This window comes from Carassius carassius, chromosome 18, assembly GCF_963082965.1.
Source record: "Carassius carassius chromosome 18, fCarCar2.1, whole genome shotgun sequence".
NCBI classification, from domain to species: Eukaryota; Metazoa; Chordata; class Actinopteri; order Cypriniformes; family Cyprinidae; genus Carassius; species Carassius carassius.
The window spans coordinates 23,366,031-23,381,996 of NC_081772.1; the positions used below are offsets into that span (position 1 = coordinate 23,366,031).

The following is a 15,966-nucleotide window of genomic DNA, read 5'->3' on the forward strand; positions in this document are numbered from 1 at the left end:
ATATTTTGGACACTTTTCTTTGCTTCTAACCAACTCTAGTGATAAAACTGTCCTTTCTAGCCTCCAAATGTAGCCTGGTGTTCAAATCTGACTTCTGACAAAGACTCTTTAAGATTGAGAAGACTAGAAATATAATTGTAACTAATTATGAGACAATCAAAAATATATATGTTTGGATCCTTTATTTTGCCATCTGACCAACTTCACTGTTAGAATTGCACTTCAATTATTTGAGTGAATATGTCAAAAAGGCAAAGTGCTAAAAGGCGCCAAACTCAAGAATTATCACCCTTCTCAGTTGCTGAGTTTTCTGCTTCCCCAATGGAGGTGTGGGATCTACTCACACTTCTGACAAATGCTCTTTTGAATTGACTAGACTACAAATAGAAATGGAAGTAATATAATTTACATACTCTATTCTGCCATCTGACCAACGTCACTGATAGAATTGCACCTCAATAACTTGTGAAATATGTCAGGATGGCCGAGTGGTCTAAGGTGCCAGACTCAAGACACATCCCCCTTCTCAGTTGCTGAGGTTTCTGGTCTCCAAATGGAGGCGTGGGTTCAAATCCCACTTCTGACAATGGGTCTTTTGAAGTGAACTGACTTGGAATCAACGTTTAGAGAGTAAATGCTATACTTTGGACACTTTTCTTTGCTTCTAACCAACTCTAGTGATAAAACTGTCCTTTCTAGCCTCCAAATGTAGCCTGGTGTTCAAATCTGACTTCTGACATAGACTCTTTAAGAGTGAGAAGACTAGAAATATAATTGTAACTAATTATGAAACAATCAAAAATATATACGTTTGGATCCTTTATTTTGCCATCTGACCAACTTCACTGTTTGAATGGCACTTCAATTATTTGAGTGAATATGTCAAAAAGGCAGAGTGCTAAAGGGCGCCAAACTCAAGAATTTTCACCCTTCTCAGTTGCTGAGTTTTCTGCTTCCCCAATGGAGGTGTGGGATCTACTCACACTTTTGACAAATGCTCTTTTGAAATGACTAGTATTATGACTCTTTAAGAGTGAGAAGACTAGAAATATAATTGTAACTAATTATGAGACAATCAAAAATATATATGTTTGGATCTTTTATTTTGCTATCTGACCAAATTCACTGCTAGAATTGCACTTCAATTATTTGAGTGAATATGTCAAAAAGGCAGAGTGCTAAAGGGCGCCAAACTCAAGAATTTTCACCCTTCTCAGTTGCTGAGTTTTCTGCTTCCCCAATGGAGGTGTGGGATCTACTCACACTTCTGACAAATGCTCTTTTGAAATGACTAGACTACAAAAAGAAATTTAAGTAATTATGAGACAATAAATAATATAATTTACATACTTTATTTTGCCATCTGACCAACTTCACTGATACAATTGCACCTCAATAACTTGTGAAATATGTCAGGATGGCCGAGTGGTCTAAGGCGCCAGACTCAAGACACATCCCCCTTCTCAGTTGCTGAGGTTTCTGGTCTCCAAATGGAGGCGTGGGTTCAAATCCCACTTCTGACAATGGGTCTTTTGAAGTGAACTGACTTGGAATCAACGTTTAGAGAGTAAATGCTATATTTTGGACACTTTTCTTTGCTTCTAACCAACTCTAGTGATAAAACTGTCCTTTCTAGTCTCCAAATGTAGACTTGTGTTCAAATCTGACTTCTGACAAAGACTCTTTAAGAGTGAGAAGACTAGAAATATATTTGTAACTAATTATGAGACAATCAAAAATATATATGTTTGGATCCTTTATTTTGCTATCTGACCAACTTCACTGTTAGAATTGCACTTCAATTATTTGAGTGAATATGTCAAAAAGGCAGAGTGCTAAAGGGCGCCAAACTCAAGAATTTTCACCCTTCTCAGTTGCTGAGTTTTCTGCTTCCCCAATGGAGGTGTGGGATCTACTCACACTTCTGACAAATGCTCTTTTGAAATGACTAGACTACAAAAAGAAATTTAAGTAATTATGAGACAATAAATAATATAATTTACATACTCTATTTTGCCATCTGACCAAATTCACTGATAGAATTGCACCTCAATAACATGTAGAATATGTCAGGATGGCTGAGTGGTCTAAGTCGCCAGACTCAAGACACATCCACCTTTCTCAGTTGCTGAGGTTTCTGGTCTCCAAATGGAGGCGTGGGTTCAAATCCCACTTCTGACAATGGGTCTTTTGAAGTGAACTGACTTGGAATCAACGTTTAGAGAGTAAATTATATATTTTGGACACTTTTCTTTGCTTCTAACCAACTCTAGTGATAAAACTGTCCTTTGTAGCCTCCAAATGTAGCCTGGTGTTCAAATCTGACTTCTGACAAAGACTCTTTAAGAGTGAGAAGACTAGAAATATAATTGTAACTAATTATGAGACAATCAAAAATATATATGTTTGGATCCTTTATTTTGCCATCTGACCAACTTCACTGGTAGAATTGCACTTCAATTATTTGAGTGAATATGTCAAAAAGGCAAAGTGCTAAAGGGCGCCAAACTCAAGAATTTTCACCCTTCTCAGTTGCTGAGTTTTCTGCTTCCCCAATGGAGGTGTGGGATCTACTCACACTTCTGACAAATGCTCTTTTGAATTGACTAGACTACAAATAGAAATGGAAGTAATATAATTTACATACTCTATTCTGCCATCTGACCAACGTCACTGATAGAATTGCACCTCAATAACTTGTGAAATATGTCAGGATGGCCGAGTGGTCTACGGCGCCATATTCAAGACACGTCCCCCTTCTCAGTTGCTGAGGTTTCTGGTCTCCAAATGGAGGCGTGGGTTCAAATCCCACTTCTGACAATGGGTCTTTTGAAGTGAACTGACTTGGAATCAACGTTTAGAGAGTAAATGCTATATTTTGGACACTTTTCTTTGCTTCTAACCAACTCTAGTGATAAAACTGTCCTTTCTAGCCTCCAAATGTAGCCTGGTGTTCAAATCTGACTTCTGACAAAGACTCTTTAAGAGTAAGACTAGAAATATAATTGTAACTAATTAAGAAACAATCAAAAATATATATGTTTGGATCCTTTATTTTGCCATCTGACCAACTTCACTGTTAGAATGGCACTTCAATTATTTGAGTGAATATGTCAAAAAGGCATAGTGCTAAAGGGCGCCAAACTCAAGAATTTTCACCCTTCTCAGTTGCTGAGTTTTCTGCTTCCCCAATGGAGGTGTGGGATCTACTCACACTTCTGACAAATGCTCTTTGAATTGACTAGACTACAAATAGAAATGGAAGTAATTATGAGACAATAAATAATATAATTTACTTACTCTATTTTGCCAACTGACCAACTTCACTGATAGAATTAAACCTCAATAACATGTAGAATATGTCAGGATGGCCGAGTGGTCTAAGGCGCCAGACTCAAGACACATCCCCCTTCTCAGTTGCTGAGGTTTCTGGTCTTGAAATGGAGGCGTGGGTTCAAATCCCACTTCTGACAATGGGTCTTTTAAAGTGAACTGACTTGGAATCAACGTTTAGAGAGTAAATGCTATATTTTGGACACTTTTCTTTGCTTCTAACCAACTCTAGTGATAAAACTGTCCTTTCTAGTCTCCAAATGTAGACTGTTGTTCAAATCTGACTTCTGACAAAGACTCTTTAAGAGTGAGAAGACTAGAAATATAATTGTAACTAATTATGAGACAATCAAAAATATATATGTTTGGATCCTTTATTTTGCCATCTGACCAACTTCACTGTTAGAATTGCACTTCAATTATTTGAGTGAATATGTCAAAAAGGCAAAGTGCTAAAGGGCGCCAAACTCAAGAATTTTCACCCTTCTCAGTTGCTGAGTCTTCTGCTTCCCCAATGGAGGTGTGGGATCTACTCACACTTCTGACGAATGCTGTTTTGAATTGACTAGACTACAAATAGAAATGGAAGTAATATAATTTACATACACTATTCTGCCATCTGACCAACGTCACTGATAGAGTTGCACCTCAATAATATGTAGAATATGTCAGGATGGCCGAGTGGTCTAAGGCGCCAGACTCAAGACACATCCCCCTTCTCAGTTGCTGAGGTTTCTGGTCTCCAAATGGAGGCGTGGGTTCAAATCCCACTTCTGACAATGGGTCTTTTGAAGTGAACGGACTTGAAATCAACGTTTAGAGAGTAAATGATATATTTTGGACACTTTTCTTTGCTTCTAACCAACTCTAGTGATAAAACTGTCCTTTCTAGCCTCCAAATGTAGCCTGGTGTTCAAATCTGACTTCTGACAAAGACTCTTTAAGAGTGAGAAGACTAGAAATATAATTGTAACTAATTATGAGACAATCAAAAATATATATGTTTGGATCCTTTATTTTGCCATCTGACCAACTTCACTGTTAGAATTGCACTTCAATTATTTGAGTGAATATGTCAAAAAGGCAAAGTGCTAAAGGGCGCCAAACTCAAGAATTTTCACCCTTCTCAATTGCTGAGTTTTCTGCTTCCCCAATGGAGGTGTGGGATCTACTCACACTTCTGACAAATGCTCTTTTGAATTGACTAGACTACAAATAGAAATGGAAGTAATTATGAGACAATAAATAATATAATTTACATACTCTATTTTGCCATCTGACCAACTTCACTGATAGAATTGCACCTCAATAACATGTAGAATATGTCAGGATGGCCTAGTGGTCTAAGGCGCCAGAATCAAGACACATCCCCCTTCTCAGTTGCTGAGGCTTCGGTCTCCAAATGGAGGCGTGGGTTCGAATCCCACTTCTGACAATGGGTCTTTTGAAGTGAACTGACTTGGAATCAACGTTTAGAGAGTAAATTATATATTTTGGACACTTTTCTTTGCTTCTAACCAACTCTAGTGATAAAACTGTCCTTTCTAGCCTCCAAATGTAGCCTGGTGTTCAAATCTGACTTCTGACAAAGACTCTTTAAGAGTGAGAAGACTAGAAATATAATTGTAACTAATTATGAGACAATCAAAAATATATATGTTTGGATCCTTTATTTTGCCATCTGACCAACTTCACTGGTAGAATTGCACTTCAATTATTTGAGTGAATATGTCAAAAAGGCAAAGTGCTAAAGGGCGCCAAACTCAAGAATTTTCACCCTTCTCAGTTGCTGAGTTTTCTGCTTCCCCAATGGAGGTGTGGGATCTACTCACACTTCTGACAAATGCTCTTTTGAATTGACTAGACTACAAATAGAAATGGAAGTAATATAATTTACATACTCTATTCTGCCATCTGACCAACGTCACTGATAGAATTGCACCTCAATAACTTGTGAAATATGTCAGGATGGCCGAGTGGTCTACGGCGCCATATTCAAGACACATCCCCCTTCTCAGTTGCTGAGGTTTCTGGTCTCCAAATGGAGGCGTGGGTTCAAATCCCACTTCTGACAATGGGTCTTTTGAAGTGAACTGACTTGGAATCAACGTTTAGAGAGTAAATGCTATATTTTGGACACTTTTCTTTGCTTCTAACCAACTCTAGTGATAAAACTGTCCTTTCTAGCCTCCAAATGTAGCCTGGTGTTCAAATCTGACTTCTGACAAAGACTCTTTAAGAGTGAGAAGACTAGAAATATAATTGTAACTAATTAAGAAACAATCAAAAATATATATGTTTGGATCCTTTATTTTGCCATCTGACCAACTTCACTGTTAGAATGGCACTTCAATTATTTGAGTGAATATGTCAAAAAGGCATAGTGCTAAAGGGCGCCAAACTCAAGAATTTTCACCCTTCTCAGTTGCTGAGTTTTCTGCTTCCCCAATGGAGGTGTGGGATCTACTCACACTTCTGACAAATGCTCTTTTGAATTGACTAGACTACAAATAGAAATGGAAGTAATTATGAGACAATAAATAATATAATTTACTTACTCTATTTTGCCAACTGACCAACTTCACTGATAGAATTGCACCTCAATAACATGTAGAATATGTCAGGATGGCCGAGTGGTCTAAGGCGCCAGACTCAAGACACATCCCCCTTCTCAGTTGCTGAGGTTTCTGGTCTCCAAATGGAGGTGTGGGTTCAAATCCCACTTCTGACAATGGGTCTTTTGAAGTGAATTGACTTGGAATCAACGTTTAGAGAGTAAATGCTATATTTTGGACTCTTTTCTTTGCTTCTAACCAACTCTAGTGATAAAACTGTCCTTTCTAGTCTCCAAATGTAGACTGGTGTTCAAATCTGACTTCTGACAAAGACTCTTTAAGAGTGAGAAGACTAGAAATATAATTGTAACTAATTATGAGACAATCAAAAATATATATGTTTGGATCCTTTATTTTGCTATCTGACCAACTTCACTGTTAGAATTGCACTTCAATTATTTGAGTGAATATGTCAAAAGGCAGAGTGCTAAAGGGCGCCAAACTCAAGAATTTTCACCCTTCTCAGTTGCTGAGTTTTCTGCTTCCCCAATATAGGTGTGGGATCTACTCACACTTCTGACAAATGCTCTTTTGAAATGACTAGACTACAAAAAGAAATGTAAGTAATTATGAGACAATAAATAATATAATTTACATACTCTATTTTGCCATCTGACCAACTTCACTGATAGAATTGCACCTCAATAACTTGTGGAATATGTCAGGATGGCCGAGTGGTCTAAGGCGCCAAACTCAAGACACATCCCCCTTCTCAGTTGCTGAGGTTTCTGGTCTCCAAATGGAGGCGTTGGTTTAAATCCCAGTTCTGACAATGGGTCTTTAGAAGTGAACTGACTTGGAATCAACGTTTAGAGAGTAAATGCTATATTTTGGACACTTGTCTTTGCTTCTAACCAACTCTAGTGATAAAACTGTCCGTTCTAGTCTCCAAATATAGACTGGTGTTCAAATCTGACTTCTGACAAAGACTCTTTAGGAGTGAGAAGACTAGAAATATAATTGTAACTAATTATGAGACAATCAAAAATAGATATATGTTTGGATCCTTTATTTTGCCATCTGACCAACTTCACTGTTAGAATTGCACTTCAATTATTTGAGTGAATATGTCAAAAAGGCAGAGTGCTAAAGGGCGCCAAACTCAAGAATTTTCACCCTTCTCAGTTGCTGAGTTTTCTGCTTCCCCAATGGAGGTGTGGGATCTACTCACACTTCTGACGAATGCTGTTTTGAATTGACTAGACTACAAATAGAAATGGAAGTAATATAATTTACATACACTATTCTGCCATCTGACCAACGTCACTGATAGAGTTGCACCTCAATAATATGTAGAATATGTCAGGATGGCCGAGTGGTCTAAGGCGCCAGACTCAAGACACATCCCCCTTCTCAGTTGCTGAGGTTTCTGGTCTCCAAATGGAGGCGTGGGTTCAAATCCCACTTCTGACAATGGGTCTTTTGAAGTGAACGGACTTGAAATCAACGTTTAGAGAGTAAATGATATATTTTGGACACTTTTCTTTGCTTCTAACCAACTCTAGTGATAAAACTGTCCTTTCTAGCCTCCAAATGTAGCCTGGTGTTCAAATCTGACTTCTGACAAAGACTCTTTAAGAGTGAGAAGACTAGAAATATAATTGTAACTAATTATGAGACAATCAAAAATATATATGTTTGGATCCTTTATTTTGCCATCTGACCAACTTCACTGTTAGAATTGCACTTCAATTATTTGAGTGAATATGTCAAAAAGGCAAAGTGCTAAAGGGCGCCAAACTCAAGAATTTTCACCCTTCTCAATTGCTGAGTTTTCTGCTTCCCCAATGGAGGTGTGGGATCTACTCACACTTCTGACAAATGCTCTTTTGAATTGACTAGACTACAAATAGAAATGGAAGTAATTATGAGACAATAAATAATATAATTTACATACTCTATTTTGCCATCTGACCAACTTCACTGATAGAATTGCACCTCAATAACATGTAGAATATGTCAGGATGGCCTAGTGGTCTAAGGCGCCAGAATCAAGACACATCCCCCTTCTCAGTTGCTGAGGCTTCGGTCTCCAAATGGAGGCGTGGGTTCGAATCCCACTTCTGACAATGGGTCTTTTGAAGTGAACTGACTTGGAATCAACGTTTAGAGAGTAAATTATATATTTTGGACACTTTTCTTTGCTTCTAACCAACTCTAGTGATAAAACTGTCCTTTCTAGCCTCCAAATGTAGCCTGGTGTTCAAATCTGACTTCTGACAAAGACTCTTTAAGAGTGAGAAGACTAGAAATATAATTGTAACTAATTATGAGACAATCAAAAATATATATGTTTGGATCCTTTATTTTGCCATCTGACCAACTTCACTGGTAGAATTGCACTTCAATTATTTGAGTGAATATGTCAAAAAGGCAAAGTGCTAAAGGGCGCCAAACTCAAGAATTTTCACCCTTCTCAGTTGCTGAGTTTTCTGCTTCCCCAATGGAGGTGTGGGATCTACTCACACTTCTGACAAATGCTCTTTTGAATTGACTAGACTACAAATAGAAATGGAAGTAATATAATTTACATACTCTATTCTGCCATCTGACCAACGTCACTGATACAATTGCACCTCAATAACTTGTGAAATATGTCAGGATGGCCGAGTGGTCTACGGCGCCATATTCAAGACACATCCCCCTTCTCAGTTGCTGAGGTTTCTGGTCTCCAAATGGAGGCGTGGGTTCAAATCCCACTTCTGACAATGGGTCTTTTGAAGTGAACTGACTTGGAATCAACGTTTAGAGAGTAAATGCTATATTTTGGACACTTTTCTTTGCTTCTAACCAACTCTAGTGATAAAACTGTCCTTTCTAGCCTCCAAATGTAGCCTGGTGTTCAAATCTGACTTCTGACAAAGACTCTTTAAGAGTGAGAAGACTAGAAATATAATTGTAACTAATTAAGAAACAATCAAAAATATATATGTTTGGATCCTTTATTTTGCCATCTGACCAACTTCACTGTTAGAATGGCACTTCAATTATTTGAGTGAATATGTCAAAAAGGCATAGTGCTAAAGGGCGCCAAACTCAAGAATTTTCACCCTTCTCAGTTGCTGAGTTTTCTGCTTCCCCAATGGAGGTGTGGGATCTACTCACACTTCTGACAAATGCTCTTTTGAATTGACTAGACTACAAATAGAAATGGAAGTAATTATGAGACAATAAATAATATAATTTACTTACTCTATTTTGCCAACTGACCAACTTCACTGATAGAATTGCACCTCAATAACATGTAGAATATGTCAGGATGGCCGAGTGGTCTAAGGCGCCAGACTCAAGACACATCCCCCTTCTCAGTTGCTGAGGTTTCTGGTCTCCAAATGGAGGTGTGGGTTCAAATCCCACTTCTGACAATGGGTCTTTTGAAGTGAATTGACTTGGAATCAACGTTTAGAGAGTAAATGCTATATTTTGGACTCTTTTCTTTGCTTCTAACCAACTCTAGTGATAAAACTGTCCTTTCTAGTCTCCAAATGTAGACTGGTGTTCAAATCTGACTTCTGACAAAGACTCTTTAAGAGTGAGAAGACTAGAAATATAATTGTAACTAATTATGAGACAATCAAAAATATATATGTTTGGATCCTTTATTTTGCTATCTGACCAACTTCACTGTTAGAATTGCACTTCAATTATTTGAGTGAATATGTCAAAAGGCAGAGTGCTAAAGGGCGCCAAACTCAAGAATTTTCACCCTTCTCAGTTGCTGAGTTTTCTGCTTCCCCAATATAGGTGTGGGATCTACTCACACTTCTGACAAATGCTCTTTTGAAATGACTAGACTACAAAAAGAAATGTAAGTAATTATGAGACAATAAATAATATAATTTACATACTCTATTTTGCCATCTGACCAACTTCACTGATAGAATTGCACCTCAATAACTTGTGGAATATGTCAGGATGGCCGAGTGGTCTAAGGCGCCAAACTCAAGACACATCCCCCTTCTCAGTTGCTGAGGTTTCTGGTCTCCAAATGGAGGCGTTGGTTTAAATCCCAGTTCTGACAATGGGTCTTTAGAAGTGAACTGACTTGGAATCAACGTTTAGAGAGTAAATGCTATATTTTGGACACTTGTCTTTGCTTCTAACCAACTCTAGTGATAAAACTGTCCGTTCTAGTCTCCAAATATAGACTGGTGTTCAAATCTGACTTCTGACAAAGACTCTTTAGGAGTGAGAAGACTAGAAATATAATTGTAACTAATTATGAGACAATCAAAAATAGATATATGTTTGGATCCTTTATTTTGCCATCTGACCAACTTCACTGTTAGAATTGCACTTCAATTATTTGAGTGAATATGTCAAAAAGGCAGAGTGCTAAAGGGCGCCAAACTCAAGAATTTTCACCCTTCTCAGTTGCTGAGTTTTCTGCTTCCCCAATGGAGGTGTGGGATCTACTCACACTTCTGACAAATGCTCTTTTGAATTGACTAGACTACAAATAGAAATGGAAGTAATATAATTTACATACTCTATTCTGCCATCTGACCAACTTCACTGATAGAATAGCACCTCAATAACATGTAGAATATGTCAGGATGGCCGAGTGGTCTAAGGCGCCAGACTCAAGACACATCCCCCTTCTCAGTTGCTGAGGTTTCTGGTCTCCAAATGGAGGCGAGGGTTCAAATCCCACTTCTGACAATGGGTCTTTTGAAGTGAACTGACTTGGAATCAACGTTTAGAGATTAAATGCTATATTTTGGACACTTTTCTTTGCTTCTAACCAACTCTAGTGATAAAACTGTCCTTTCTAGCCTCCAAATGTAGCCTGGTTTTCAAATCTGACTTCTGACAAAGACTCTTTAAGAGTGAGAAGACTAGAAATATAATTGTAACTAATTATGAGACAATCAAAAATATATATGTTTGGATCCTTTATTTTGCCATCTGACCAACTTCACTCTTAGAATTGCACTTCAATTATTTGAGTGAATATGTCAAAAAGGCAGAGTGCTAAAGGGCGCCAAATTCAAGAATTTTCACCCTTCTCAGTTGCTGAGTTTTCTGCTTCCCCAATGGAGGTGTGGGATCTACTCACACTTCGGACAAATGCTCTTTTGAATTGACTAGACTACAAATAGAAATGGAAGTAATATAATTTACATACTCTATTCTGCCATCTGACCAACTTCACTGATAGAATTGCACCTCAATAACATGTAGAATATGTCAGGATGGCCGAGTAGTCTAAGGTGCCAGACTCAAGACACATCCCCTTTCTCAGTTGCTGAGGTTTCTGTTCTCCAAATGGAGGCGTGTGTTCGAATCCCACTTCTGACAATGGGTCTTTTGAAGTGAACTGACTTGGAATCAACGTTTAGAGAGTAAATGCTATATTTTGGACACTTTTCTTTGCTTCTAACCAACTCTAGTGATAAAACTGTCCTTTCTTGCCTCCAAATGTAGACTGGTGTTCAAATCTGACTTCTGACAAAGACTCTTTAAGAGTGAGAAGACTAGAAATATAATTGTAACTAATTATGAGACAATCAAAAATATATATGTTTGGATCCTTTATTTTGCCATCTGACCAACTTCACTGTTAGAATTGCACTTCAATTATTTGAGTGAATATGTCAAAAAGGCAGAGTGCTAAAGGGCGCCAAACTCAAGAATTTTCACCCTTCTCAGTTGCTGAGTTTTCTGCTTCCCCAATGGAGGTGTGGGATCTACTCACACTTCTGACAAATGCTCTTTTGAAATGACTAGACTACAAAAAGAAATTTAAGTAATTATGAGACAATAAATAATATAATTTACATACTCTATTTTGCCATCTGACCAACTTCACTGATATAATTGCACCTCAATAATTTGTGGAATATGTCAGGATGGCCGAGTGGTCTAAGGCGCCAAACTCAAGACACATCCCCCTTCTCAGTTGCTGAGGTTTCTGGTCTCCAAATGGAGGCGTGGGTTCAAATCCCACATCTGACAATGGGTCTTTTGAAGTGAACTGACTTGGAATCAACGTTTAGAGAGTAAATGCTTTATTTTGGACACTTTTCTTTGCTTCTAACCAACTCTAGTGATAAAACTGTCCTTTCTAGTCTCCAAATGTAGACTGGTGTTCAAATCTGACTTCTGACAAAGACTCTTTAAGAGTGAGAAGACTAGAAATATAATTGTAACTAATTATGAGACAATCAAAAATATTTATGTTTGGATCCTTTATTTTGCCATCTGACCAACTTCACTGTTAGAATTGCACTTCAATTATTTGAGTGAATATGTCAAAAAGGCAAAGTGCTAAAGGGCGCCAAACTCAAGAATTTTCACCCTTCTCAGTTGCTGAGTTTTCTGCTTCCCCAATGGAGGTGTGGGATCTACTCACACTTCTGACAGATGCTCTTTTGAATTGACTAGACTACAAATAGAAATGGAATAATATAATTTACATACTCTATTCTGCCATCTGACCAACGTCACTGATAGAATTGCACCTCAATAACATGTAGAATATGTCAGGATGGCCGAGTGGTCTAAGGCGCCATACTCAAGAAACATCCCTCTTCTCAGTTGCTGAGTTTTCTGGTCTCCAAATGGAGGCGTGGGTTCAAATCCCACTTCTGACAATGGGTCTTTTGAAGTGAACTGACTTGGAATCAACGTTTAGAGAGTAAATGCTATATTTTGGACACTTTTCTTTGCTTCTAACCAACTCTAGTGATAAAACTGTCCTTTCTAGTCTCCAAATGTAGACTGGTGTTCAAATCTGACTTCTGACAAAGACTCTTTAAGAGTGAGAAGACTAGAAATATAATTGTAACTAATTATGAGACAATCAAAAATATATATGTTTGGATCCTTTATTTTGTCATCTGACCAACTTCACTGTTAGAATTGCACTTCAATTATTTGAGTGAATATGTCAAAAAGGCAAAGTGCTAAAGGGCGCCAAACTCAAGAATTTTCACCCTTCTCAGTTGCTGAGTTTTCTGCTTCCCCAATGGAGCTGTGGGATCTACTCACACTTCTGACAAATGCTCTTTTGAATTGACTAGACTACAAAAAGAAATTTAAGTAATTATGAGACAATAAATAATATAATTTACATACTCTATTTTGCCATCTGACCAACTTCACTGATAGAATTGCACCTCAATAACTTGTGGAATATGTCAGGATGGCCGAGCAGTCTAAGGCGCCAAACTCAAAACACATCCCCCTTCACAGTTGCTGAGGTTTCTGGTCTCCAAATGGAGGCGTGGGTTCAAATCCCACTTCTGACAATGGGTCTTTTGAAGTGAACTGACTTGGAATCAATGTTTAGAGAGTAAATGCTATATTTTGGACACTTTTCTTTGCTTCTAACCAACTCTAGTGATAAAACTGTCCTTTCTAGCCTCCAAATGTAGACTGGTGTTCAAATCTGACTTCTGACAAAGACTCTTTAAGAGTGAGAAGACTAGAAATATAATTGTAACTAATTATGAGACAATCAAAAATATATGTTTGGATCCTTTATTTTGCCATCTGACCAACTTCACTGTTAGAATTGCACTTCAATTATTTGAGTGAATATGTCAAAAAGGCAAAGTGCTAAAGGGCGCCAAACTCAAGAATTTTCACCCTTCTCAGTTGCTGAGTTTTCTGCTTCCCCAATGGAGGTGTGGGATCTACTCACACTTCTGACAAATGCTCTTTTGAATTGACTAGACTACAAATAGAAATGGAAGTAATATAATTTACATACTCTATTCTGCCATCTGACCAACGTCACTGATAGAATTGCACCTCAATAACTTGTGAAATATGACAGGATGGCCGAGTGTTCTAAGCCGCCAGACTCAAGACACATCCGCTTTCTCAGTTGCTGAGGTTTCTGGTCTCCAAATGGAGGCGTGGGTTCAAATCCCACTTCTGACAATGGGACTTTTGAAGTGAACTGACTTGGAATTAACGCTTAGAGGGTAAATGCTATATTTTGGACACTTTTCTTTGCCTCTAACCAACTCTAGTGATAAAACTGTCCTTTCTAGCCTCCAAATGTAGACTGGTGTTCAGATCTGACTTCTGACAAAGACTCTTTAAGAGTGAGAAGACTAGAAATATAATTGTAACTAATTATGAGACAATCAAAAATATATATGTTTGGATCCTTTATTTTGCTATCTGACCAACTTCACTGTTAGAATTGCACTTCAATTATTTGAGTGAATATGTCAAAAAGGCAGAGTGCTAAAGGGCGCCAAACTCAAGAATTTTCACCCTTCTCAGTTGCTGAGTTTTCTGCTTCCCCAATGGAGGTGTGGGATCTACTCACAATTCTGACAAATGCTCTTTTGAATTGACTAGACTACAAATAGAAATGGAAGTAATTATGAGACAATAAATAATATAATTTACATACTCTATTTTGCCAACTGACCAACTTCACTGATAGAATTGCACCTCAATAACATGTAGAATATGTCAGGATGGCCGAGTGGTCTAAGGCGCCAGACTCAAGACACATCCCCCTTCTCAGTTGCTGAGGTTTCTGGTCTCCAAATGGAGGCGTGGGTTCAAATCCCACTTCTGACAATGGGTCTTTTGAAGTGAACTGACTTGGAATCAACGTTTAGAGAGTAAATGCTATATTTTGGACATTTTTCTTTGCTTCTAACCAACTCTAGTGATAAAACTGTCCTTTCTAGTCTCCAAATGTAGACTGGTGTTCAAATCTGACTTCTGACAAAGACTCTTTAAGAGTGAGAAGACTAGAAATATAATTGTAACTAATTACGAGACAATCAAAAATATATATGTTTGGATCCTTTATTTTGCCATCTGACCAACTTCACTGTTAGAATTGCACTTCAATTATTTGAGTGAATATGTCAAAAAGGCAAAGTGCTAAAGGGCGCCAAACTCAAGAATTTTCACCCTTCTCAGTTGCTGAGTTTTCTGCTTCCCCAATGGAGGTGTGGGATCTACTCACACTTCTGACAAATGCTCTTTTGAATTGACTAGGCTACAAATAGAAATGGAAGTTATATAATTTACATACTCTATTCTGCCATCTGACCAACGACACTGATAGAATTGCACCTCAATAACTTGTAAAATATGTCAGGATGGCCGAGTGGTCTAAGGCGCCAGACTCAAGAATTTTCACCCTTCTCAGTTGCTGAGTTTTCTGCTTCCCCAATGGAGGTGTGGGATCTACTCACACTTCTGACAAATGCTCTTTTGAATTGACTAGACTACAAATAGAAATGGAAGTAATTATGAGACAATAAATAATATAATTTACATACTCTATTTTGCCATCTGACCAACTTCACTGATAGAATTGCACCTCAATAACATGTAGAATATGTCAGGATAGCCGAGTGGTCTAAGGCGCCAGACTCAAGACACATCCCCCTTCTCAGTTGCTGAGGTTTCTGGTCTCCAAATGGAGGCGTGGGTTCAAATCCCACTTCTGACAATGGGTCTTTTGAAGTGAACTGACTTGGAATCAACGTTTAGAGAGTAAATGCTATATTTTGGACACTTTTCCTTGCTTCTAACCAACTCTAGTGATAAAACTGTCCTTTCTAGTCTCCAAATGTAGACTGGTGTTCAAATCTGACTTCTGACAAAGACTCTTTAAGAGTGAGAAGACTAGAAATATAACTGTAACTAATTATGAGACAATCAAAAATATATATGTTTGGATCCCTTATTTTGCCATCTGACCAACGTCACTGATAGAATTGCACCTCAATAACTTGTGAAAAATGACAGGATGGCTGAGTGGTCTAAGGTGCCAGACTCAAGACACATCCCCCTTCTCAGTTGTTGAGGTTTCTGGTCTCCAAATGGAGGCGTGGGTTCAAATCCCACTTCTGACAATGGGTCTTTTGAAGTGAACTGACTTGGAATCAACGCTTAGAGGGTAAATGCTATATTTTGGACACTTTTCTTTGCCTCTAACCAACTCTAGTGATAAAACTGTCCTTTCTAGCCTCCAAATGTAGACTGGTGTTCAGATCTGACTTCTGACAAAGACTTTAAGAGTGAGAAGACT

The 15,966-nt window shown here is 38.0% G+C and overlaps 18 non-coding genes across 18 annotated transcripts; all 18 read left to right on the forward strand.

The window, feature by feature from the left end:
- Positions 1 to 474: 474 nt before the first annotated feature.
- trnal-caa (transfer RNA leucine (anticodon CAA)) lies at positions 475 to 586 on the forward strand. The gene is made up of 2 exons: positions 475 to 512; positions 541 to 586. It is a non-coding gene; the product is annotated as a tRNA-Leu (tRNA).
- Positions 587 to 1,411: 825 nt separating this feature from the next.
- Positions 1,412 to 1,523, forward strand: trnal-caa (transfer RNA leucine (anticodon CAA)). Its single transcript has 2 exons — positions 1,412 to 1,449; positions 1,478 to 1,523. It is a non-coding gene; the product is annotated as a tRNA-Leu (tRNA).
- A 545-nt stretch (positions 1,524 to 2,068) lies between these two features.
- On the forward strand, positions 2,069 to 2,181 carry trnal-caa (transfer RNA leucine (anticodon CAA)). The gene is made up of 2 exons: positions 2,069 to 2,106; positions 2,136 to 2,181. It is a non-coding gene; the product is annotated as a tRNA-Leu (tRNA).
- A 527-nt stretch (positions 2,182 to 2,708) lies between these two features.
- Positions 2,709 to 2,820, forward strand: trnal-caa (transfer RNA leucine (anticodon CAA)). The gene is made up of 2 exons: positions 2,709 to 2,746; positions 2,775 to 2,820. It is a non-coding gene; the product is annotated as a tRNA-Leu (tRNA).
- A 541-nt stretch (positions 2,821 to 3,361) lies between these two features.
- Positions 3,362 to 3,473, forward strand: trnal-caa (transfer RNA leucine (anticodon CAA)). Its single transcript has 2 exons — positions 3,362 to 3,399; positions 3,428 to 3,473. It is a non-coding gene; the product is annotated as a tRNA-Leu (tRNA).
- Positions 3,474 to 4,000: 527 nt separating this feature from the next.
- On the forward strand, positions 4,001 to 4,112 carry trnal-caa (transfer RNA leucine (anticodon CAA)). Its single transcript has 2 exons — positions 4,001 to 4,038; positions 4,067 to 4,112. It is a non-coding gene; the product is annotated as a tRNA-Leu (tRNA).
- Positions 4,113 to 5,295: 1,183 nt separating this feature from the next.
- Positions 5,296 to 5,407, forward strand: trnal-caa (transfer RNA leucine (anticodon CAA)). Its single transcript has 2 exons — positions 5,296 to 5,333; positions 5,362 to 5,407. It is a non-coding gene; the product is annotated as a tRNA-Leu (tRNA).
- A 545-nt stretch (positions 5,408 to 5,952) lies between these two features.
- On the forward strand, positions 5,953 to 6,064 carry trnal-caa (transfer RNA leucine (anticodon CAA)). The gene is made up of 2 exons: positions 5,953 to 5,990; positions 6,019 to 6,064. It is a non-coding gene; the product is annotated as a tRNA-Leu (tRNA).
- Positions 6,065 to 7,249: 1,185 nt separating this feature from the next.
- trnal-caa (transfer RNA leucine (anticodon CAA)) lies at positions 7,250 to 7,361 on the forward strand. Its single transcript has 2 exons — positions 7,250 to 7,287; positions 7,316 to 7,361. It is a non-coding gene; the product is annotated as a tRNA-Leu (tRNA).
- A 1,183-nt stretch (positions 7,362 to 8,544) lies between these two features.
- Positions 8,545 to 8,656, forward strand: trnal-caa (transfer RNA leucine (anticodon CAA)). Its single transcript has 2 exons — positions 8,545 to 8,582; positions 8,611 to 8,656. It is a non-coding gene; the product is annotated as a tRNA-Leu (tRNA).
- A 545-nt stretch (positions 8,657 to 9,201) lies between these two features.
- trnal-caa (transfer RNA leucine (anticodon CAA)) lies at positions 9,202 to 9,313 on the forward strand. The gene is made up of 2 exons: positions 9,202 to 9,239; positions 9,268 to 9,313. It is a non-coding gene; the product is annotated as a tRNA-Leu (tRNA).
- A 1,185-nt stretch (positions 9,314 to 10,498) lies between these two features.
- On the forward strand, positions 10,499 to 10,610 carry trnal-caa (transfer RNA leucine (anticodon CAA)). Its single transcript has 2 exons — positions 10,499 to 10,536; positions 10,565 to 10,610. It is a non-coding gene; the product is annotated as a tRNA-Leu (tRNA).
- A 1,184-nt stretch (positions 10,611 to 11,794) lies between these two features.
- trnal-caa (transfer RNA leucine (anticodon CAA)) lies at positions 11,795 to 11,906 on the forward strand. The gene is made up of 2 exons: positions 11,795 to 11,832; positions 11,861 to 11,906. It is a non-coding gene; the product is annotated as a tRNA-Leu (tRNA).
- Positions 11,907 to 12,432: 526 nt separating this feature from the next.
- Positions 12,433 to 12,544, forward strand: trnal-caa (transfer RNA leucine (anticodon CAA)). Its single transcript has 2 exons — positions 12,433 to 12,470; positions 12,499 to 12,544. It is a non-coding gene; the product is annotated as a tRNA-Leu (tRNA).
- Positions 12,545 to 13,089: 545 nt separating this feature from the next.
- Positions 13,090 to 13,201, forward strand: trnal-caa (transfer RNA leucine (anticodon CAA)). The gene is made up of 2 exons: positions 13,090 to 13,127; positions 13,156 to 13,201. It is a non-coding gene; the product is annotated as a tRNA-Leu (tRNA).
- A 1,182-nt stretch (positions 13,202 to 14,383) lies between these two features.
- trnal-caa (transfer RNA leucine (anticodon CAA)) lies at positions 14,384 to 14,495 on the forward strand. The gene is made up of 2 exons: positions 14,384 to 14,421; positions 14,450 to 14,495. It is a non-coding gene; the product is annotated as a tRNA-Leu (tRNA).
- A 777-nt stretch (positions 14,496 to 15,272) lies between these two features.
- Positions 15,273 to 15,384, forward strand: trnal-caa (transfer RNA leucine (anticodon CAA)). Its single transcript has 2 exons — positions 15,273 to 15,310; positions 15,339 to 15,384. It is a non-coding gene; the product is annotated as a tRNA-Leu (tRNA).
- A 294-nt stretch (positions 15,385 to 15,678) lies between these two features.
- Positions 15,679 to 15,790, forward strand: trnal-caa (transfer RNA leucine (anticodon CAA)). The gene is made up of 2 exons: positions 15,679 to 15,716; positions 15,745 to 15,790. It is a non-coding gene; the product is annotated as a tRNA-Leu (tRNA).
- Positions 15,791 to 15,966: the final 176 nt, after the last annotated feature.